The 24,659-nt window shown below is 45.4% G+C and overlaps 1 protein-coding gene across 1 annotated transcript in view; it reads right to left on the bottom strand.

The window, feature by feature from the left end:
- LOC134810842 (uncharacterized) overlaps window positions 1–24,659 on the bottom strand; it is a 25,158-nt gene continuing 499 nt past the window's right edge. The window contains exons 1-2 of the mRNA XM_063816962.1: window positions 23,124–24,659; window positions 1–3,319 (exon numbers count right to left, since the gene is read on the bottom strand). The exon at window positions 23,124–24,659 is cut by the window's right edge and continues 499 nt beyond it. The gene's annotated coding sequence lies outside the window, so the exon portion shown is untranslated. The remainder of the gene's footprint in view (window positions 3,320–23,123) is intronic.

Below are 24,659 nucleotides of genomic sequence, written 5' to 3'. Positions count from 1 at the left end.
CCAAGACCCTCCTCCCGTGTTTGCCAGAGCTCCCATCTGCTCCACTTGCCTTTGCCCTGTCATCGATGATTCAGGCAGAGCCAGATTCGTTATGTCCCTGGAGGAAGGACTGACTGGACCAGAGTGACCCCTCTGGCTCAGAAGGGTTGGGTCCCTGGGAGGCCAGCAGCCAGACCACGGAATCCACGCGTGGACCATTGGAAGTCAGTCTTTTGTCTCTCCTAGACCTTGTTGGTGGCGCCCTGGGTAGAGGAGTGGGGGAAATGGGTCTGATATCCCTGTGCTGGCCGAGGGCTCAGAGCTGCCCCCACTCTGTGGCTCACGGGATATGCTGGGCCTGCCTTTGGCCCCATGCTGCAGACTCAGTGGGCCTGGCTTCTGCAGAACATCCATGGTGGCCGCTGCAGAGTTCTCAGCAGAGATGAAGCTGAGGAAGAGGCTGTGTGTGGTGGCTCTGGCTGGGACCAACCAGATGAGTCTCCTGAGGCCCTTTTTCCCGGCCTGCCTGCTGACTCATGGCCCCAGCTCACTCATGGCCCTCAACGGCCCACCCAAGGCTGTGCAGAGGGGTGGGTTGAGGTTGACCAGGAAGTTGCCAGAAGGGACATGGATGTGAGGACAAATCTGGACGTGCTTAGGAGCGGGGTGCTGGTTGAGGGCCCCCAGCTGACCCCTATTGTGGATCCCCATGTGGGTGATGAGCTGGCTGCCAGCACCAAGTCCTGGGGCAGTTTTGTTTGTCTCACTTTTCTTTGGTTTTTCTCCCTAAAATGATCATGAAGACCTTTGATGAGAGGAGAGCTATGCACTGTGATATTAAATTGGAAATAATTTGTCAAAATCAGACCTCTCCTAAAAGAATAAGAAATTCATTGTTTGGCCCATCCTGAAATGCGAGGCAGCGAGACGGTGGGGTGCCTCCGTGCCGCTCAACACAGCAGCAAGTTCAGCCTCAAATGCTGGCTGTACTCAGCCTTTGCAATTTTTGTAGATGTAGCTTAGGAAGTGAGTTATTTTTCCCCAGACTGGCCAAGAGCCAGGCTCTAAGCTTGGACCTAAAGTAGAAAGCCGCCTGTCAGGGGGCCTGGCTCAGCCCCACCAGGCCCTCTGTTGTGCCTGCACACAGCTCTGTGGCTAGAACACTCCAAGGCCCTTTGGTACCCATCAAAGTGGGCCCCTTGCCAGGTGGCTTTTCAGTTACAGAGTCCAATGGACCATTTTTTAGAACCATGCAGCTCCCCGCAAAGGGTGGGGTAGGGTGGGAAAGAGGAGCAGGTCTGGAGGTTTGTGGAACCCAGTTCCTACAGAATTTGTAAAACCTAAATAAATCATGGCCATGAAAATTCTCACAGTGGTGATTGTGATTATAAGACCCCCAGGAAGCCCAGACACTCGGGGCCTGGAGTTCCTCCCACTGCCTGACCTGGAAGCAAAACTGTTTCCGGTGTTCTGCCCTTTAGGTTTTAAGGCCTTGTCTTAATTCAGGAAAAAGAACTTCCCAGGTTTTCTCTTTTTCTTGAGTGGACTGTTTCCCTATTAATTAAAAGAGGTGGTGAGTCCCCGGGGGCAGCTTACGCGCCTCCTTGTCCACATGCTAACAGATCAGAACGCCCCCAGCACCCCTGCCTGCTGGTGGCAGTGACAGGACCCTGACTCCTCACTCTCGGGCTGCGGATGATGCTTGTGAGCCACTGTGGCCGTGGGCACAGAACGTCCCATTGGACGCTGCTGCTGGGTGCTGCCAGGGGCCTGCTGGGGTCGTCGTGTTTTTGAGGCATGTTCGGTTCACAAGGGGGTCCGGGCAGCACTGATTGCTTCCGACCTGCAGGAGGCATGGGAGCGGCCCCGCCGGCCCTTTCAAGGCAGCTGCTGGTATGTAGATTTGTCTCCGCTCAGTGATGAGGGATTTTTTGGTCTTCCTTTTGGCTTTATTTTTAAACTGCTTTAGATACTACTGCTCAGTGTTTGTGAACTTTCCTAGTTCTCTGATGTTCAGTTGATGCAGCCAGCACCCAGTGGGGACCTATTAGGAAAAGAAACTGGCATGTGCATGGGCCCAGCAGGAAGCTTCATCTCCACGTCAGCTGCTGCCATCCAGGGAAGGCCCTGGAGCCTCACGCAGTCGAGGCTGCTCTCAGGTGCTACGTGTTGTCAGTGGTGGCACCCGTTGTCCTGCCGAGCCCAGGGCGTTCTGTTCCGGGCGAGCCTTGTGCTGCAGGGGCATCAGCATGCAGGCTGCCCCGGGAGGGTCCAGGTGCTGCAGGCAGAGTTCAACGTGGGGCTTGTCCACCCTCCCTTAGCTCTGGCTCAGTGCATCCTACTGTGGGGACATCTCATGAGGGGACACGAAGTCACTGATCTCACTCTTTCCCAGTATTTGGAGCTGGGAACCCAAATAGTGTGGCGCAGGACTGACCTGTGCCTGTTATTTTGGTTGTGAGTCATTGTCCTGTGGAATTGGCAAAAGCTACATTTTTACTGTCCTTACCAGCAACGGTTCGTGTTGTCACATGCTGTGAGTGCGGGCTGTGGTGTGTCCGTGTGTGTACATGTATGTATACGTATACATCATGCACAAAGCATGTCATGCTGCTGTCCAGCGGTGAAGCAACAAGTACAATAAAACGTGGCTCTAAAACGGCCTCTGATTTCTTGACAAGTCGGGCAGGGACCTTCAGGAGCTTTCCTAGCAGGTGCACAGAAGGAACCACTGAGCCCGCAGTGTGCAGAGTATGTGTGCCCAGGGCACTGCCATGGCCCCCACCGGCACTGGCCTCTGGTCTGCAGAGTCAGGTGCCCATCCTGGGGGCTCTGTCATGCTCACCTGAACCAGGTGTGTGTCCCGGTGTGAAATCTAGGAGGTGACTGGAAACCCTTTCCTCACTTGAAACATTGAAGACGATTTTCTAAGCAACAGATACAATCAGTGGCAAAGCTGCATCTGAAGAGGAGCCCAGGAAGGGGCCCTGTCCTGGCCCCAGAGGAGTCCACACAGCACCACCCTCCAGAAGTGGCTGGGCCCGGGGTCTTGCAGGCAGCACCTTTTGGTAGATTTTGTTTCCCCGGAAAATGGGGAAAATATTTCAAGCCAGGTGAGGGGAGGAAGTTAACACTGAAATATGTATTGTTTTTAAAAATTAAATGCAAATGCATGGAAGCTGGTTGTCCTTTCTCTGGGTTTGGCACTGGCGTCCTGGAATCCAACCGTGTTGGGGTGCAGGCGCTGTCAGACTCTGGATGATCCTGGCTCGAGCACACACATCTAAGGGCCAGGCTGGTTTCGCATGGTGATCTCCGTCTTGTATGTCTGAATGTTGACCTAAAATAAAGATTACTGTTGTAAAATAAATGTTTTCACTGCAGAAAAATAATAATAATAATTGCACGTTTTTCCTGTTTACATAAATACCGACTATTTATTAGGTTGGTGCAAGCATAGAAAAGCCAAGTCATATTTTATAATTACCTGAACTCTCAGCACCCAAAATAATTACCTTTATTGCAGATTATTTCAATGTATTATTTTTGTTTGTTTCAAATGCCATAGACATCATCAGAATATAATTTTATTGTTTCTCACTTAACATTCCTTCATAAACTTTCCTTGTTATTATAGACTTCATATACACAATTTTAAAAGTCCACCTTTGATTTTAATTAGATGGCGTATCCTTCTCTGAGCATTCCTGCATTATTAGGCTTTTTTCAATTTTACACTATTACACAGAATGTTACATTAACATCTGTGTATTATAGCATACTCTATAATTTGAATTACTGTCTGATAGTAAATCTCCACAATGAAATTTATATAGTTAAAGGACATAAACATGTATAAGGCATAGAATTTAGAATATATAGATCAGGTATCTCAAAATGTTTTCCAGGTCTTTTTTCTTACAGTATATGTCACACATATTCATTGTAAAAATGTTAAAACACAGAGACAAGTACATGGAATGGAAAAAATGATTAACAACCCTGCCACCTCCAAATAATCACCTTGATATTTTCATATATTCCCTTCCTCCCACATTGTTCTGGGACCACTTTGTATATAAAAAAATTGTATTTTTCTCTTATTTTAACTTATTTCTCCACATCATTAAGAATCCTTCTAGAACATGATTTTTTAGCTACCACCAAATGGCCCATTACATGTGTACATCCAAATTTATCCTTTATTGGTGGTTATTCAGGTTTTCCCAGAATTTTTCAGTATTATAAATGACACTACAGCAGATGCTAAAAGGTCACCACATTTATGATGAAGACCTTAGTGGAAGTCACAGAATTATAGATCTTGAGCACTCATACACCTTGAGAGATTCACTTATCCAGGACCCTGCAACTAATCTCAAAGTGTATCTATATACTCATTTTACAGCAGTAGTATCCTGCACTTAGGAGAATGGGAGTGGAGGCCAGGCACGGCGGCTCACACCTGTAATCCCAGCACTTTGCGAGGCCTAGGCAGGCGAATCACCAGAGGTCAGGAGTTCAAGACCAGCCTGGCCAACATGGCGAAACCCGGTCTCTACTAAAAATACAAAAATTAGCCAGGCGTGGTAGCACACGCCTCTAATCCCAGCTACTCAGGAAGCTAAGGTGGAGAATCGCTTGAACCTGGGAGGTGAAGGTTGCAGTGAGCCAAGATTGCGCCACCACACTCCAGCCTGGGTGACAGAGTTAGACTCTGTCTCAAAAAAAAAAAAAAAAGCAGAATGGGATTGGCTTGTGCAAGTTCACAGATCTGGGACGTATCAAAGAAAACAACTGGAAAGTTAATGTGTTGGGTCCAAGGCTCTTTCCCAGGTGATTCAATGAGATCTTGTTATTCTGAAACATTTCTGGGTCTTGAGTATTGTGAATGCTAGGAAAGCATGCCATGATGGTATGGTAAGGAGAACCTAGAGAAAGATTGATCCTTTATTCGGTATCAGCCTGAGGGAAGGGAAGGTCTCTCCTGGTGTGTCACAGGTCTCTAGCTCTGACTCTATTCTGTCCAGCACTGGGATGACAACGGATAAAGCAGGCAAGCCTTAGACTTGGACTCTGGCTAAGTTCAACGACAAATCTATTGGAAGAATGAAGAGTAGTTCACATGGTGAAGGAAAAAGCTGAAGGAGCAGAGTTCTCGGTAGCAGGAACACATGGACAGCAGTCATAGATTGCAGCTGTTAGAATGAAAGAGTTCCATTGCTCTGCATCCTGATTCCAAGGAGAGAGTAACTGATTGGCCAGACTGAGTCAAAGAAGAATAGCCCCCAGACTGTGTTCAGTTGGGTCTGGAGACTTCCTCCAGCAACATCGTGCGTTATTACTTACAGAAGAAGGAAAGGGTCTACACAGACAAAATTGGATGACTACTATGCAGTTATTAATTAAAGTGTAATCAGTCAGTAGGGTTGTGTATTTTCTCCAGCAATACTCAGTCTATCTGGGGCAAGCTCAAAGAAAAGCAAATCACTGAGATTGAACGAGGTGAGTACTGTGGAATAAGGAGCTTATTCTAGCAATTAGAACTTACACAATTGTAGGAGGAGTCAGGGAAGTAAGAATCCAAATATGGAACTGAAGGATTAGAGAAAAGCCACCAAACAGGCCTGCACTGGAGAACGGCTTGGAACTGCAGGCTATGTGGAAGCTAGCCACATTCAGTTGCTGAAAGCGGACTGCAAAAGGGGCTGGTGTCAAAGTTCATAGAAGAGTGCTGCTGCTCTGCAAGTTCACATCAAAGTACCTGGAGATGGACCTGAGGTCACTGTTGGTCAGTAGAGCAGCAGTTAGGAAGAGAGTCCCAGCGAGGGAAAGAGGGAGTGCACCCTGGAATCTCTGGTGCTCCTGTGTCTACCCCTAACCAATGACAGACACCAGCCTGGGTGTCTACCTCTAATCAATGGCAACCTTCAGAATAATGGCTGTTGTTTCACCTTGACTCCCAAATCTTGCACGTTTTCACTGTTGGCCAAATCTAACTCTGACCCTTTCAGAGAAAGGGATCTGAGAAACAGCTCCCAGTGTAAAGAAGTCATCAATAGAAAAAATATGGTATGGTGAGTATAATGGAAGAAAAGACAGACAAAGGGATTTAGGTTGTTTTCAGGGATGTGAAATTATGATGAGGGATCACAGAATCTAGAATACAGGGACCCCATACATTGGCAGTCTCAAGGTCAAAGACACTGTGGGTGGTAGAGTCAGTGAGCTGTAAGCGTAAAAGATGATGGTCAGAGTGGCATGCTTGAACTTGAGATTTTGGATATTGTGACATGGAGACCTGTGATAATGAGGTGTAAGGCGGCTAAAGTGATGGAGACCAGGGCATTGGAAGAATCATCCATGTGGATGTTGAAATAGCTGGGTACAGTGGCTAGGATTGGGCAGAGAGAGTCAATGAGCCTTGAGTTGAGGTCTTCAGTAAGCACTGGGGCAGCGGCCAGTAGACTGTTAGGCACAGTAGGGAGGACGGGTGGCGGCAGCTTGGCCCTCAGGTACATGAAGGTGAGGGGGAAAACTCCACCCTTCTGAGAGGGCTGCCGGGGAACCAGTGTCCTGAAGGAAGGAGCCAGATTTCAGGTAACAAAAGCAGGTAGCAGGGAAGAGAGACTACACGGCCGGGTACGTGGCTCACGCCTGTCATTCCAGCACTTTGAGAGGCTGAGGTGGGAGGATCACTTAGGGCCAAGAGTTCGAGACCAACTTAAGCAACATGGTGAAACCCTTGTCTCTACAAAATATTTAAAAATTAGCCAGGCATGGTGGGTGCACACTTGTAGTCTCAGCTCCTCAGGAGGCTAAAACAAAAGGATTGCTTGAGCCCAGGAGGTCAAGACTGCAGTGAGCTATGATCGCACTGCCCCCTGGGCAATAGGGTGAGACCTTGTCTCTTTAAAGAAAAAAAGAATACCAGAGAATGTGCTGATCACTCCGTAAGTGCTCCAAGAGAGGACAATACAATATACAACCCTCTACCCCAGAGGAGGCGTAGGAGAATGAGTCAGGTTAGGGATTATAAAAATGTGCAACCCTCCACCCCAGAGAAGGCGTGGGAGATGGAGTCAGGTTAGGGATTATAAAAATGTGCAACCCTCCACCCCAGAGGAGGCGTGGGAGATCAAGTCAGGTTAGGGATTATATTAGGACTCTCCATTTTCAAATGTCAGAAATCCAACTCAAGCTAGATTTAGCAAAAGAGAAGAGAATGTGTTTGTCCATATAACTGGAAGTGTAGTGGGGCTGCTTGCTGGCTTCAGTGCTGATCAGCTCAGGGACCCAAGCCATGTCCTCCAGGGGCTCTCCTTTGGTCTCCCTGCCTTGCTGTCCTCTGTGTTGGCCACACTCCCAGGCAGCCTCTCCCCATGCAGCAGCAGATGGTGGCCCAACAACGCTGGGGAGTGTGGACCTCCCTTATGGCACCAGGGAAATTTCAGCCTGAGCCATCCATGGTGGTTAGTGAGGCTGCATCTCTAGTGGCCACTCTGGGTGGGCAGAACCCACCAGAATCACATGTTGGCAAGCGGGGAAGTGGCCCTTCAAAGGAAAACTGCTTTGCTGACATCAAGAGGAGGGCAGGCCAGGCATGGTGGCTCACACCTGTAATCCCAACACTTTGGGAGGCCAAGGCAGAGGATCGCTTGAGCCCAGGAGTTGAAGTCCAGCCTGGGCAACATAGGGAGACGCCGTCTCTACAAAAAAAATTAAATATTAGCCAGGCGTGGTGGCACGTGCCTATGGCAGGAGGCTCTCTTGAGCCCAGGAGATCGAGGCTGCAGTGACTGTGCCACTACACTCCAACCTGGGTGACAGAGCAAGACCCTGTTTGAAAAAAGCAGGAGTGCAGGGTACTGGATAGACATAACATCAGATACCCTCATCAGACAGACACAGAGGTCGGGAACGAGAGTGAAGGTGATACTGAGTCCCTCCAGAGGCTGGATTTGGACTTCTGGTGGTCACTGAGGAAGACAGGCATATGGGGCAAGATGAGGTTGGCACTGGCTTCTTAGGGAAACCCTCAAGTCACTCTTGAGTACCTGGAATACCTGGGTGGGGCCATGGTCACAGCGCCATCTAGTGCCATGTCATGACGTAGCCGGGAAGCCAAGGGGGAAGATGCCCCCTTGAGCTCCTTTTGCTCCAAACAGCGTGGTCTACGAGGGGCAAGGGGCCGCTTGACAAATATTTGCAGGCAGCGGGGACATTTGGAGAAAAAAAGCTAAGGAAGATACAATGGCAGCTCTTGGCTATTTGAAGAACTGACCTCTGGGAGAGGGATGAAACTCACAGAACTAGCACCCTTAAGGGGGAGCTAGAGGAAATTTGGGGTGAATGATGACAACTAGAACTGTCTAATGAAGAAACGGGCTTTCTTCCGAGGGAATGAATTCCCATCCCTGAAAGTGTTTAAGCTGTGATTTGGATGCCTTTAGTCAAAGATACGATATAAAGTCTCCTATATTGAGTGCAAGATCAAGCCACAACATGTTTAAGGTAGCTTCCAGATTATAATTATATGAGTTATTCACACCCTGAATGAGGAAGAAATCATTCACCAAATGGTGCAGTAGCTAACTGTTGTCTTCAGTGTCCTTTCGCCTCCTTTTTGGGGCTCCTTTTTCCTGTCTCCAGGCACCTCTATTTCATACTTGGAAGCTTGAAGCTCTCATGAGGTCTACCGGCTCCCAGGCTTGCTTTCTAGACATAATAATATCCCCGTTGCAAAATTCATCCTTTTCTTCCCATAAAAACTTCTAGGATCTGACATACAGCCTATGATCAACAAATAATCCAGATGTCAACTCGCCTCTTGAATGTCAGAATTCAAGAAACGGAGCTCTGTTTGAGGAGCTATAAACTTAGTTATAAACAGCCAATATCATACATTTTTATTTAATTAATTTTTTTTTTGAGACAGAGTCTCCCTCTGTCGCCCAGGCTGGAGTGCAATGGTACAATCTCGGCTCACTGCAACCTCCACTTCCAGGTTCAAGTGATTCTCCAGCCTCAGCCTCCTTAGTAGCTGAGATTACAGGTGCCCACCACCATACCCAGCTAATTTTTGTATTTTTAGTAGAGATGGGATTTCACCATGTTCGCCAGGCTGGTCTTGAACTCCTGACCTCAAATGATCTGCCCACCTCGGCCTCCCAAAGTGCTAGGATTACAGGCATAAGCCACCATGCACGACCGATCATACATTTTTAATTACTTTTCATTTAGTAGCTTCTGTGTTCACTGTTAAATGTGTTTTCATTAATCTTGTCTCCTCCAGTTATTTTGTTAGACCCTGTGGGCAACAGTTTGTAATATAATCTTCTGAATCCTCCACAAAATTTGGTGTTTCAGTAATAGAATAGTTGATGAAGATCAATGTTTGCAAATTCCATTAGTGAGTTTGTTCCTCTGCATGGAGGATGTCAGGCGCTGTGATAGACAAGAACATGTAAAGGTGAATAAATAGAGCTCCAATTCACCTAGAATAGAAGTAAGATATAAAGCGCCTACTAAGTGCCAGAAACTGTGCCACACACATGACACAGCATTACTGCATTTTACTCAGGCAGTTTCATGAGGCAGGGATGGATTTCTAGTTTCATTTCATAAACTAGAAATTGAGGCCCGGAGAGGACTTTGCCTAGAAAGTAAGAGCCAAAACTCAAGCCCAATTTAGTATGCCTCTCCTTTTCCTATAAACAAATAAACAAAATAAATTACAAAACAAATTAGTTTTTACTGGAGAAGGTGCACGTTTCCTTTTGGGAGTCCCCAGAAACAAAAGGACCACATTTTCCCTAGGATTGGACCCAGGGAATGGAGAAGCAAAAACTTTCTAGTTTAGTCTTGATGGATACTCCAATGGAATCAGGCAAAACCAGGGGTGGGAGTGGCCGTGTCTGATGGAGGCGACTCTTGTCACCTCCCTGTCCCTGGCCACTGAGGCACCTCTGGACCGCTTCCTGCCGCCTTGCTGCGCCGCGGTGGAGAGCGCGAGCTCGGACGCCATCTAGTGGTGAGTCCGAGGCTTCACTGGAGGGCTCAAAGAGGATCTGGTGCCAACATGCGTTCATGATTCGCGAAGAGCTGGGATTCAGAGTCAAATGCAGTGGGTCCTGAATCCCAGGTCAGAGCCCATCATAGCATCCCAAAAGAAAGCCACTTGCTGCCTGTGTTGCGCTCAGTTCCATAACCCGGAGCTCAGTGGCTTCTCTCCACCCACACCCTCAACTTCCAGGCTTCTGGGAGAGATGCTCTCCTTATCCTTGTTTGTATTACACTTCCATTCATGTTAGTCACAAGTGAAAAACAAAAGCCTCAGCTAACCAAGTCTTGCAACTCCAAGACACACAGACACAGACACACACACACACACACACTCTACAACTGTGGCAGGATCATTCATCACGCAGCCTCTCTAGGGGAACTTTTGCTAAATACAAGATCTAGGCGAGAAAAATCCAACACCCTGGGGAGGCGGATGGATGAGGCCCACCAAGGAGGAAGATGTCCTTGCAAAAGGAAGCTCTGCACACAGAGCCTAGGAACCAGAGACATTCTAAGCAGGTCCACCGTGAGGGCCTCGCTCCTACTCTCATCCCCTCTCTGTGCCTGACGCCATGCCAGGTCATGCCTCTGCCCTAGCCCCACCTTCCCACAGTAGCAGGCAGTTGTGCCGAGCTTGAAGAAGGGAGGCAGGCCTGGCCCTGGGGTCACAGGTGATGGACAGCCAGGCTGCATGGTATCCCAGAGAGCTTTCTCTGAATGCCTCCAGGGGATGAAGAGTTCTCTGAGCTCATTTTAATACTTGACTCACCCAATTTAGTCACTTGTTATATAAGTGGATAAATAATGTTATATGTTCCATGGGTGCATATATATACATTTTTAATTTTTTATTTCTATAGGTTTTGGGGGAATAGGTGCTATTTGGTAAAATGAGTAAGTTCTTTAGTGGTGATTTGTGAAATTTTGACGCACCCATCTCCCAAGCAGTCTAACTCAACCCAATTTATAGTCTTTTATCCCTTACTCCCTTCCTATCCTTTCCCCCTGAGTCCCCGACGTCTATTATGTCTTTCTTAGGATGCATATATTTTTAATTAAAGAAATATATTCCCATTTTAGGTCTTGTAGTAGCCAAAATAATCCCTCTCTCCACCTCTCACTCCCACGCACGTCCCTGACCTAATCCTTGGATCCTATAATACATTACCTTACATAACAAAGGGGATTTTACAGATTGATTAAGGTTAAGGACCTTGAAATGGGAGATTAGCTTGGATTACCCAGGTGAGCCCAATGTAATCACGTGAGTCCTTTAACATCGGAGAGACTTTCCAGGCTTTGGGAAGAGAGAGTTGACCTTTGCTGACTGTGAAGATGGAGGAAGAGGCCCAAACAGCAACCAAGGAACGATCTCTGGAAGTTGGAAGTGGCAAGGAAGCAGATTCCCGCTACAGCCTCCAGAAGGGTATGCAGCCTTGTGGCTGGTGAGACCCTTTTAGGCCCATGTCAACCTAACTGTAGGGTAATAAACTTGCATTGTTTTAAGCCACTAAGTTTGTGACAGTTTGTTAGAGAAGCAATCAAAGCTATTAATAGAGGTCTCACTTAGGCTTTACGATCACACAGTTTCATTTAACATCAAAGCACGAACTGCCTGGAGCTATGCTGCCTCTCAGAGACTTTGCATTATGGTAGGCCACATTTTTGGATTTTGTTTCAGGACCTAAGAGGAAAGGCATCATTTCTGTTAATAATCTACTTTATTACTCAGAAACCAGAAGATCTACTCTGTTCCACCTAACGGAGATGGCCGCTAGTGCTCCAATGAATGTCTTCAGACCCTTCAAAGAGATTTCAGCTAGGGGCCTTTGGAAATGGCCTCTGTGCCTTTTACGGTTAACTAGAACATATCCCGTGAATATGTTCTGTAGAGAGGGCAAACCCTTGAGAAACACACACAGAATCATAAAATTGTCCACACCTCTCAAATGCAGTAATTCCATTCTTGGGAATTCATTCTAAGGCACTTAATTTCAAAGGTGCTAAAAAATGTGCATGCAAATTTTTATGATAATATTATCTACAATAGTAAAAACAGCAAAGGAAACAGTCAAAATTCAAACTAAATGAAACCTTTAATAAATTATGATTCTCTGCTGGTACGGAAACATTAAAAATTATAATTGCTTTTACTCTAGAAGCATAGGGAAATGTTCCTATTACACTCAATGAAAGCAGTGTATTAAAAAATAGCATTCAGGCCAGGTGCCGTGGCTCATGCCTGTAATCTGAGCACTTTGGGAGGCCAAGGTGGGCAGATCACTTGAGGCCAGGAGTTCGAGACCAGTCTGGCCAACATGGTGAAACTCCATCTCTATTAAAAATACAAAAATTAGCCAGGCAAGGTGGCGAGTGCCTGTAATCCCAGCTACTCAGGAGGCCAAGGCATGAGAATCGCTTGAACCCTGGCCAGCAGAGGTTGCAGTGAGCCAAGATCATGCCACTGCACTCCAGCCTGGGCAACAGAGCGAGACTCTGTCTCAAAAAAAAAAAAGTATTTATTCAATAATCATTTCTTGGCCACATAATATGTATCAAGTATTGCACCAAGCACCAAGTAATGAAAGGGTACCAAAATAAATACATTCACTGCCCTTGTAGATTGAAGTATGCCACAATGGCAAAAATGTAAAGTGATCTATTCAGGTGGCCAGTGACATACCAAAAAAAAAAAAAAAAAAAAAACAAGCAAGTTGTTTTGTTAGAGTATAGTTAATATTCTAATTAACTTTCTTACATTACCTTTTCAGTTATGATAATTATATTAAAGCATAGGGCAGAAAGAAAACACAGACCTCTTGATCCAAGTCACGATGCAATGGACTCCTCACTGAGGAAGCCGGCCCTGAAAGCATTGTTTAGAAACACAACAAACAACAGCCTCTTCCCCAGCAGGGGAGCAGGAAGCCAGCTGTACACACAGGTCACTCCCGGGGGGGTGGTCAGCTTTGGGAGGCCACCTTTGAGCCTGAACTGACACCCTCTGTGTATGTGTATCTGGGAAACTTTCATAGGACTGACTAAGCATGGCCCTGAAAGACAGTAACTCCTGTCTCTATCTGTCCCCCAGCTGCTGAGAGGATAACTATGAAAGCAGATGTGTTGGCCGGGCATGGTGGCTCACGCCTGTAATCCCAGCACTTTGGGAGGCTGAGGCAGGTGGATTATGAGGTCAGGAGATCGAGACCATCCTGGCTGACATGGTGAAACCCTGTCTCTACTAAAAATACAAAAAGTTAGCCGGGTGTGGTGGCAGGCGCCTGCAGTTCCAGCTACTCGGGAAGCTGAGGCAGGAGAATGGCATGAACCCGGGAGGCGGAGCTTGCAGTGAGCCAAGATCGCGCCACTGCACTCCAGCCTGGGCGACAGAGCAAGACTCCGTCTCAAAAAAAAAAAAAAAAAAAAAAGAAAGCAGACGTGCTGCCTTGCTCATCATTGTTTTTATGCTGCCGTCGGTGTGGGGCAAGCCACATACACTGCCCTCCATCTCCCTTAGTGGACAAGGAGACTCTGAGCTTGTTCATTTCTTTTTTGTTTGTTTGTTTTGTTTTTGAGACAGAGTCTCCCTCTGTCGTCCAAGCTGCAGTGCAATGGCATGATCTTGGCTCACTGCAACCTCCGCCTCCCGGGTTCAAGCAATTCTTCCATCTCAGCCGCTCGAGCTGGGATTACAGGCAGCCACCATCACGCCTGGCTAATTTTTGTATTTTTTAGTAGAGACGGGGTTTCACCATGTTGACCAGGCTGGTCTTAAACTCCTGACCTCAGGTGATCCACCAGCCTCAGCCTCCCAAAGTGCTGGGATTACAGGGTGAGCTTGTTCATTTCTAAAGTGCTTTCTGAAACTGCAGCTACCGGAGCTGTCCTGGGCTCTAGGCCAAGTAAGAGGAAACCCAGGTAGGCACAGCCCCTGACCACTGGATTCGAATCTGAAGACACCTTTAGGATGGTACAGACATGAAGAACATTTGGATCACCAAACAACTATGGAGCAAATGACATGAGTGAAAGAGAGACTCGTTAGTAATGTACATTAATTGTCCAACAAGTAGCATAGTTTGATTAGGAAGGGCATTTATAGAGATGTGTTATTCTCCCTTGACTTACCATCCACTATCATATTAGGAGGCGTGGTTTAATAATGATTCACAGTGGACTTTGTATCAATTCTTATTACATATCAAGCTTTGTACTTAGCACTTCATTTGGATTATTTCATTTAATTCTCACAGCAATCCAAACAGGTGGATAATGCTATCTCCATTTACCATTGAGAAAATGGGAGCTTAAAAAAGTAATAACATGGCCAGGCACAGTGGCTCATGCCTGTAATCCCAGCACTTTGGGAGGCCAAGGCGGGTGGATCATTTGAGGTCAGGAGTTTGAGACTAGCCTGGCCAACGTGGTGAAACCCCATCTCTACTAAAAATACAAAAATTAGCGGAGTGTAGTGGTACACACCTGTAATCCCAGCTACTTGGGAGGCTGAGGCAGGAGAATTGCTTGAATGTGGGAGATGGAGGTTGCAGTGAGCCAAGATTGTGCCACTGCACTCCAGCTGGGTGACAGAGTGAGACTCTGTCTCAAAAAAAAAAAAAAAAAGTAATAACTTGCCCAATGTCTCATAAGTGACTAATGGTTCAGTTCTTGGAAGTCCAGGTTGAGGACTTCATGCATTGTCATTACAATTGGAACTTTGTGTCTGGTTATTTCTACTTGTTCTTCCAAATCCAGCACATGAAACAGCCCACCCTTCCCTCCCACTGCCCCAACTCCAACCAGTCTCCAGCCTTCTGTGCTCTGTGTCTCTGTGATCTGTGATTGCTGCCCATGTGATGTCCCTGCTGCCAGCCCCTTGGTCTTGGACCTCCCAGTCTCTAGGATCATGAGATAATACATTTTTTCTTTCCTTCTTTTTTTTTTTTTCTTGCGACAGAGTCTTGCTCTGTCACCCAGGCTGGAGTGCAGTGGTGCGATCTGGCTCACTGCAACCTCCACCTCTTGGATTCCAGCGATTCTCCCGCCTCAGCCTCCTGAGTAGCTGGGACTACAGGTGTGTGTCGCCATGCCCAGCTAATTTTTATATTTTTAGTAGAGACAGGGTTTCGCCATGTTGGCCAGGCTGGTCTCGAACCTCTGACCTCAAGTGATCCGCCTGCCTCAGCCTCCCAAAGTGCTGAGATTATAGGTATGAGCCACCTCGCCCGGCCATAAATTTGTTTCTTTTAAAATCTAAATTTCATTATAAATTACCCAGTTTGTGGTATTCTGTTAGAGCAACACAAAATGGACTAAGACATTCGCCATTTCTGGGTATACATCCAAAGGATTAAAAGCAGAGTCCCAAAGACACATTTGTATACCCATATTCATAGTGGCATTATTCACAATACTCAAAGGTGGAGGCTACCCCAGTGTCCATCAACAGATGAATAGATAAATAAAATGCAGTATATCCATACAGTGGAATATTATTTGGTCTTAAAGAGGAAAGACATTCCAATGCATGCTGCAACACAGATGAACCTTGAGAACTTTATGCTAATTGAAATAAGCCAGTCACAAAAAGACCAATGCTGTAGAGTTCCACATATATAAGGTATCCAGAGTAGTCAAATTTATAGGCAGAAAGCAGATTGAGGGTTGCCGGGGGATGAAGAGAGAGGAATGGGGAGTCGTTTAGCAGGTACAGAGTTTCAGTCTTGCAAGATGAAAAACTTCTGGAGATTGGTGGCACAATAATATGTATACACTTAACATTACTGAAGCGTACACTTAAAAATGATCAAGATGGGCAGGGTGCGGTGGCTCACGCCTGTAATCCCAGCACTTTGGGAGGTTGAAGCATGAGGATCACTTGAGCCCAGGAGTTTGAGGTTACAGCGAGCTACTATTGTACCACCGTACTCCAGCCTGGGTGACAGACACTCTGTCTCTAAAAATAAATAAATAAGTAAATAAATAAATAAATTTAAGATGGTAAATTTTATGTTATGTGTATTTTACCACAATTTTTTTTAACAAAAGAGGAATCCTTCCTCCTCTTCACATTTATCGTTCTCTTTGTGTCTTCAGTCACATCTCATGCCACCTCTTCCAGGAGGTTTATTCATTCCTTCTGCGTTCTCCACTCTGGGATTGCCACAAACATTTGGAGGGTCAGGGCTAAGAGGACACACCCATGTTTTAAGATGTTTAAAATGATAAATTCAGATAAACTAGTAAATCAAATGTTATAGCCCCTCTAATTTTTACTTTTTTGCATTTATTTTTAAATATATATATTAAATCTATATATCTTTGTAACAACAACATGGAAAAGTCTGTAATGCTGTGGTTTCTGTAAGACTGAAAGTCAGGCACGTATCAAGGCTCAAGCTCTGTCCTGAAGCCCCACACTCCCCACTCATCCTCCCAGCTGCTCAGGCCAGCCCACAGCCTTGGGCAACAGCAGAGGCTTCTACAGTCAAGGCCATAGGGCTACACTTTCCTGGGGTAGCTACACAGCTGCTTCTAGGGCGTGGGACCTGTGCAGTCAGTCACAGATGGCTGGCACTTAGAAAAGCCCTGCACTGATCGGATCACGAGGTCAGGAGTTCGAGACCAGCCTGACCAACATGGTGAAACCCCATCTCTACTAAAAATACAAAAATTAGCCAGGCATGGTGGCACGTGCCTGTAGTCCCAGCTGCTCGGGAGGCTGAGGCAGAAGAATTGCTTGAACCCGGGAGGCAGAGGTTGCAGTGAGCCGAGATCACATCACTGCACTCCAGCCTGGGCAACAAGAGTGAAACTCCATCTCAAAAAAAAAAAAAAAAAGAAAAGGAAAGAAAAGAAGGCACAATTGGGAAACAAGCAAATAGTCCATTAAACATGTTAGAACACAGCGAAAATATATATGGGGAAGTGTCTGGACATCAGGCTTAAAAGTTGAAAGCAACTTAACCATGGCCTTGGGGTGTCATGCCAAGGAGACTAGTGTGAAGCCATCCTGTCCATGGCATCTGGTCACCTCATCGATTTGCAGTTGATTTGCTCAGGAATTTCAACCTTAACTTGAAGGTGATGGTGCAGTCGGGAAGGATGCTGAGAGGAAGAATGGCATGTTATCTGGTGTGAGAAAGGAACAGAGAGAGGTTTAAGGTGTCCAATAAACTACCCACTGCTTCCTGCTTAAGTCTGAATAATTTTAGAAATGAAACAAAAACTATATGAAAACCTGTGAAAGGAAAATATCTTGGGGCCCCAAAATCACTAAGCCAAAGGGAAAATTCAAGCTGGAAACTGCTCAGGGCAAACCTGCCTCCCATTCTACTCAAAGTCATCCCTCTGCTCACTGACATAGAGGCATATTCTGATTGCCTCCTTTAGAAAGACTTATCAGAAACTCAAAAGAATGCAACCCCTTTTCTTTCACCTACCAGTGATCTGGAAGACCCCTCCTTGCTTTGAGTTGTCCCCACCTTTCTGGATGGAACCAATGTATGTCTTACATATATTGATTGATGTCTCATGTCTCCCTAAAATGTATAAAACGAAGCGGTGCCCCAGCCATCTTGGGCACATGGCATCAGGATTTCCTGAGGCTGTGCCATGGGCGCACATCCTCAACCTTGGCAAAATAAACTTTCTAAATTAACTGAGACTTGTCTCCAATTTTCTGGGTTTACAAACCAAAGTATCATCTTTATCACAGATGAAGCTGATATTGAAAAATGGGGCTTATATCTAATCAGAACAACATTGACTCATGTGCTAGTCATCATGATCAGGAGACAAAATTACCTTGCTTAACCAGGCCAGGGTCATAATTTCTGACCCAAATGGACCAAATATGATCTGAGTATATTCCTTCAGAAATCTGAGGTACTGTTACCAAAACTAGAGTGATGGGGCCCGAGCAGCAAGAGCAACCATGTCTGTTGCTACGTGTGTGTGTGTTTTGTGTGTGTGTGTGCATGTGTTTGTGTGTTCAATTACCCATCTCCCATGTGACTCCTTTATGGTACAGTTTGATCACTCTGCTTTGATGAGAAAAGTTTGGAGGAAACCCTGGATTTAGGGCCAGACGTTGTGGCTCACGCCTGTAATCCCAGCACTTTGGGAGGCCGAGGCGGGCAGATCACCTGAGGTCGGGAGTTCGAAACCAGCCTGACCAACATAGAGAATCCCCGTCTCTACTAAAAATACATAAAAATTAGCCCAGTGTGGTGGCGCATGCCTGTAATCCCAGCTACTCAGGAGGCTGAGGCAGGAGAATTGCTTGAACCCGGAAGGCAGAGGTTGTGGTGAGCCAAGATCGCGCCATTGCACTCCAGCCTGGACAACAAGAGTGAAACTTGGTCTCAAAAAATAAATAAATAAATAATTTTTTTTTAAATCTGGAGGAAACCCTGGATTTTGATGTTGCTTTGAACAAGTCACTTTCTCTTTCTCTCCACAACAAAACACCATGAAATAAAAATCCCTTTGCCTTAGCAATGCTGGGCTCATAAATGAGACCATGCCTGTAAAGTGACATGATTTCCTGAAGACAAAGGCTGTGTAAATATATAGGATTATTAGCCAAGCCACTCAAAACTAGTCTATGCATGAATGTCTTGGAAAGCAAACAGGTCCAGGGAAGAGTAAGAGGACTCCCCATTTCCAAGGGCTGCAGGATTCCTTTGTTTCCTGACATCTAGCATGGTTACCTTCCCCAAACACCCACACACAGCCAGGAGGGACAGGTGAGCCAATTTAGCTTCCTTGGAATGATGGATTACAACATTTGGAGAGCAGAATTTCAAGCAATTGCCATGTTAGCGGGTTTTCTAGAAAGATAGTTAAAGAGAAATCATAATTGGGTTTTAGATATTGATGGTTGTTCATCTGCCCTAATCCATTCATCAACATTCCCATATACACTGTTACAAAGAAATCTCAAGTTCAACAAGAGAAGGAAAGAGGTCTTCTATCTTATGTTTGATTTTTTTTTTTAAGTTTTCTTTGGAGACAGGATCTTGCTCTGTCACCCAGGATGGAGTGCAGTGGTGTGATCACAGCTCACTGCAGCCTCAAACTCCTGGGCTCGAGCAATCCTCCCACTTTCACCTCCCAAAGTGCTGGGATTATAGGCATGAGCCCCTGTGCCTGGTCCTTATGTTTTATTTCTTCAGAAGAAAGAGGCCGGGCGCGGTGGCTCATACCTGTAATCCCAGCACTTCGGGAGGCCGAGGCGGGCGGATCATGAGGTCAGGAGATCGAGACCATCCTGGCTAACATGGTGAAACCCTGTCTCTACTAAAAATACAAAAAAATTAGCTGGGCATGGTGGCGGGTGCCTGCAGTCTCAGCTACTCGGGAGGCTGAGGCAGGAGAATGGCGTGAACCCAGGAGGCGAGCTTGCAGTAAGCTGAGAATGCGCCACTGCACTCCAGCCTGGGTGAGAGAGCTAGACACCATCTCAAAAAAAAAAGAAAAAAAAAGAAGAAGAAGAAGAAAGAGAAGGAAGGAAAAAAGGAGGGAGAAAAAGAGACTGTCTTAATTCATTTGTGCCACTATAACAAAGTACCACAGACTGGATAATTTATAAAGGACAGAAATATATTTTCTCACAGTTCTGGAGGCTGGGAAGTCCAAAGCACATTTTCTATCTGGTAAAAACCTGTTCCTCAAAGATTGAGCTATATAGGTGTCCTCATCTGACAGAAGGTATGGAAAGACAGAAAGGGGTTGAGTACTAAGTACTTACAGGGCAGAAGAGCAGAAGAGAGTAAACACGTTTCCTCAAGCCCTTTTATAAGGTCTCTAATCCTACCCATGAGGGCTCCACCCTCATGACTTCATTAATGCTGAGAGGCAGAACCCCTTAATGCTAATCACATTGGTCATTACGTTTCAACACATGAAAACTGGACGGCACATTCAGACCACAGCAGAGAGGGAAAGGAGAAGAGAGAAAGGGAAAACCTTACTTCTAGTCTTCTCTTTTGCCTCTTAGAAATCATAGATTTTAGACCTGGAAAGAACGTTAAAGGTCAGCTTAGCCATCTGCACAAACCCCTTTCCTTTTACAAATTATATATGGGTGGTGAGGACCAGTAAGGCAAACTACAATTTCTAAGCTTACACAGTCTATTAGTAGCATAACAGGATAAGGATTCAGGCTTCCTGCCTCCCAGCTTGGTACTTTTTACATTAAGTCATCCTGTCTCCCATTCAGTTTTATGACCTTGAGCAAGTCACCCAACCAGTCAACAAATATTTTTAAAGACCTAACAACAAGTAATGGAATATCCAACCAAAAGAAATTTAAACAAATAAAGAGCTTATTTTTCTCTCCTAATAAGAAGTCAGGGGGTAGACACAGTCACTGGTACTAGTTCAGCAGTTTAATGAAGCCATCATGGACCCAAACATTTCTATCTTTCAGTTCCATCGTATTTATGGTTGGCTCTTATCAGGATGACTGTTGTCCCATGGTTGCAAAATGGTCATGTATCTCCAGGTATCACATATTTGTTCAATATTTCATTTAACACTTTTAAAGTCCCATGCACAAAATGAGTTACTTTGATTTTACAACCATGATGGCTGTATTCTTTGTAGATGCTCCATCAAGCTGAGGAAAATCATACCCTTTATAGTTGATAAAGGCTTTTTTTCAAAATTATGAATGGGTGTTGAATTTTGCCAAATTTTTTTTTACATTGACTGAGATCATACGAATCATATGAATGTTCTTCTTTATTCTGTTTATGTAGTGAATGACATTGATTGATTTTCAAATGTTGAGCCAATTTTGCATTCCTCAAAAAAGAATCCCACCTGGTAATGCTATCTTGCTCTTTCAGATGTCGCTGGATTTGATTTGCCAATTTTGTTTTTGTTTTTGTTTTTGTTTTTTTGAGATGGAGTCTCACTCTGTCACCCAGGCTGGGTGCAGTGGCGCAATCTCAGCTCACTGCAACCTCCACCTCCCAGGTTCAAGCAATTCTCCTGTCTTACCCTCTTGAGTAGCTGGGATTAAAGGTGCCCACCACCTTGCCTGGCTAATTTTTGTATTTTTAGTAGAGATGGGGTTTCACCATGTTGGCCAGGCTGGTCTCAAACTCCTGACCTCAGGTGAGCCACCTGCCTCGGCCTCCCAAAGTGCTGGGATTACAGACATGAGTCATTACACCTGACCTTGATTTGCCAATATTTTGTTAAAATTTTTGCACCTATGTAAGAAATATAGGTGTGTGATTTTCTTTCCTTTTTATTTCTTGGTATCAGGATTATTCTGAATTATAAATTAAAAAGTGTTCTCTCTTCCTTTGTTCTTTCAAAAGAGTTTATATAAAATCAATATTACCTTTCTTAAATGATTGGTAAACATTTACTAGTGAAGCCATCTTGCTCTGGAATTTTCTTTTTAGGACCTTAAAGATATGGGGTGATTCAAATGTTCTATTTCTTCCTGTGCCAGTTTTGGGAAGTTGCATTTTTCAAAGACTTTTTCCATTTAATGTAAATTATCAAAATCATCAGCATAAAATTATTCATAATGTTTTCTTATTATATTTTCAATTTCTGTATATCTGTAGGGATCTTCCTCTCTTATGCTTGATATTTGTTATTCATGTTTTTTTGTCCTGCTCAATCTCACTAGGAGTTTAGCAATTTTGTTAATATTTTCAAAGAACCGACTTGTAAGTTGGTTAATGTCTCATATTATTTTTTATTATTTTTTTCCTCCTATTCACTTCGAGTTTAATTCGCTTTCTTATTCTAACGTCATAAGGTGGAAACTTAGATAATTGATTTCAAACCTTTTTTCTTTACTAAAATAAACTTTTAAAGCTATAAATTTCTCTTTAAGGACTGTTCTGACTGCATTCCACATATTTTGATGCAGTTTCATTATCATTCTGTATGCCGTGTTTTCTAACATTCTTACAACCATGCCTGGCATAAAGTACTTAGTAAGTGTTCCCTCCTGTTAGCTCCAGTTTTTGGTTTTTTTTTTTTGAGATGGAGTCTTGCTCTGTCGCCCAGGCTGGAGTGCAGTGGTGCGATCACAGCTCACTGCAAGCTCCGCCTCCCGGGTTCACGCCATTCTCCTGCCTCAGCCTCCTGAGTAGCTGGGACTACAGGCGCCTGCCACCACGCCCAGCTAATTTTTTGTATTTTTTTTTTAGTAGAGACAGGGTTTCACCATGTTAGCCAGGATGGTCTCGATCTCCTGACCTCGTGATCCACCCGCCTCGGCCTCCCAAAGTGCTGATATTACAGGCTTGAGCCATCGCGCCCAGCCTAGCTCCAGTTTTTGTTTCTCTTGTTAACAAGTGAGAATGGGCCCCTTCAGAGCCTCTTTGCTGTTTCCACTGACTGAAATACTATTCCTTCATATAGGCCCAGAATTCTAATAAATTCCCATTCATTGTGCAGGTGTGACCTCAGACAGCGTTACCTCAAAGAAGCTCTCCCTGATGAACCAGACCAGGATGGTCCTCTCATGTACTAAGTTGAATAGTGACCACCCCCAAAAAATTCATGTCCACCCAGAACCCATGAATGTGACCTTATTTGGAAATAGGATCTTTGCAAATATAATCAAGTTAATATGAGATCATAAGATCACACTGGATGAGGGTGAGCCTTGAATCTAATATGGCTGGTGTCTTTATGAGAAGAAAGAAACTTGGAGACAGAGACACAGACAAACAGAGATAATACCATGTGACAACAGGGGCAGAGACCAAAGTGATGCATCTACAAGCTGAGGAAGGCCAAGGATGGCCAGTAGCCACCAGAAGCTAGGAAGAGGCAAAGAAGGATCCTCCTCTAGATCTTTAGAGAGAGCACAGCCCTGCTGACACCTTCATTTCAGGCTTCTACCATCTAGAACTGGAAGACAATAAATTATCTTGCTTTAAGCCACCCAGTTTAGGGCAATTTATCACTGCAGCTCTAGAATGTAATATGCCAAGTTACACGTTTCCATACTTTCCTATATTTTTCTTTCCTAGCTCTTATCAGACAATTATTACATATAAATTATCAGGAAATATGGATAGTGTGATAATACTTACTAGTCTGGCTTTTCTTCTCTCTCTCTCTGAGATGGAGTCTCACTCTGTTGCCCAGGCTGGAGTCCATTGGCGTGATCTCGGCTCACTGCAACCTCCGCCTCCCGGGTTCAAGCAATTCTCCTGTCTCAGCCTCCTGAGTAGCTGGGATTACAGGCACAAAAAAGCCACTATGCCCAGCTAGTGTTTGTATTTTTAATAGAGATGGGGTTTCACCATGTTGGTCAGGCTGGTCTTGAACTCCTAATTTCAGGCAATCCACCTGCCTTGGCCTCCCAAAGTGCTGGGATTACAGGCGTGAGCTACCATGCCCGGCCTAGTCTGGCATTTTAGTAGAGCCCTCCTTAAGGAAGACTAACATAACCCCAACCAGTGTCTCCAATGGCAAGGATTTTGAAAGGCAGATAATTTCGAAAGAGCCTGTCCTTAAAATCACAGTATGTCAGTGGCCAGCTTTAGCTTCTCAATGCTAGCGTTGGGTCACAGGGTTTTCTAGTGTGAAAATTATCCAAACGAGTAATTTCTTATAGCAACAGATTGTCAAAAAAAGACACTGATGAGCAAGTCATGTGGGAGTCTGAAACATTGGTTCTGCTCGCCTCTGCCTCCAGGGGGTCTTGGCCAAGTCACTCAACCTCTCTGGGTTCCAGGCTCTTAACTGTAAAAGAAGGTGATTGGGGCTACACAGTAGAGTCCCTTTGGCTCTAACCTTCTGAGGCTTCATGGTTTCTTCCGTTAACAGTAGCTGAATCCAGGAAGAGGAGGTGACCCCGGCGGGTGCTGGACCAAGAAGGATTCTGTGTTAAGATGTAGAACTGCCAGTTCTGTCTAAGCTTGTTTTACTTGATAAATGGAATGGAGTAGACGTTTCTAGGGCTCTTGTTTTTAAAAATCTTTTAAAGTGGCTGGATTGCTGGTCACCTCCTATCTCTGGGCCACAGTGCATTCATCTGTATACAAGGTGGAAGAAAGGATGGAACCCGGGATTCCCAAGGTCTCTTCCAGCTCTCAAGTGCAAAGTTCTGTGTCTTCAAAGCAGTTTATTGCTAAGCCAGAGAGCTAAGAGAGCTTAGCCTTGTACTAAGTGTAGGTCATGGGGTCAATCTCAGGAACACCCTTCGCTTTATTTCTTCTCATAACCATTGCGTGTGTTGGGGAGGGCTGGGGCAGTCTGCCTCCCCCAACATAGGCACTAACATATGCCATCGACGGGCAAGAATGAAATCCTGGCTCTACCTCTCACGAATCAGGTGGATCTCAAGAGAGACTGAATAAGTGTGAGCCTCCGTTTCCCCATCTGTGAAACAGGGAGAGTTACCGGCAAAGGTGTAAATGTCAAGAGTTGAGCAACAATGCCTAGTCCTTACCAGGTTTTCAAGCGCTATTTTCCATAACCGTTAGGAGCGCTAAGGAAAGATAAACTGCGGTGTCCTAAGTACGCTGAGGCTCGCTGACGACCAGACGAGCACCACGCCACAGTACTGGGTGCCTCCGCGCTCCCACGTCCACATTTCCCGTGCACTGCACACTGGCGTGGCC

Source organism: Pan troglodytes, chromosome 7 (genome assembly GCF_028858775.2).
Source record: "Pan troglodytes isolate AG18354 chromosome 7, NHGRI_mPanTro3-v2.0_pri, whole genome shotgun sequence".
In the NCBI taxonomy this organism is placed as follows: Eukaryota; Metazoa; Chordata; class Mammalia; order Primates; family Hominidae; genus Pan; species Pan troglodytes.
The sequence above is the reverse complement of the archived record's forward strand: the minus strand, read 5'-3'. Positions and strand labels throughout refer to the sequence as shown.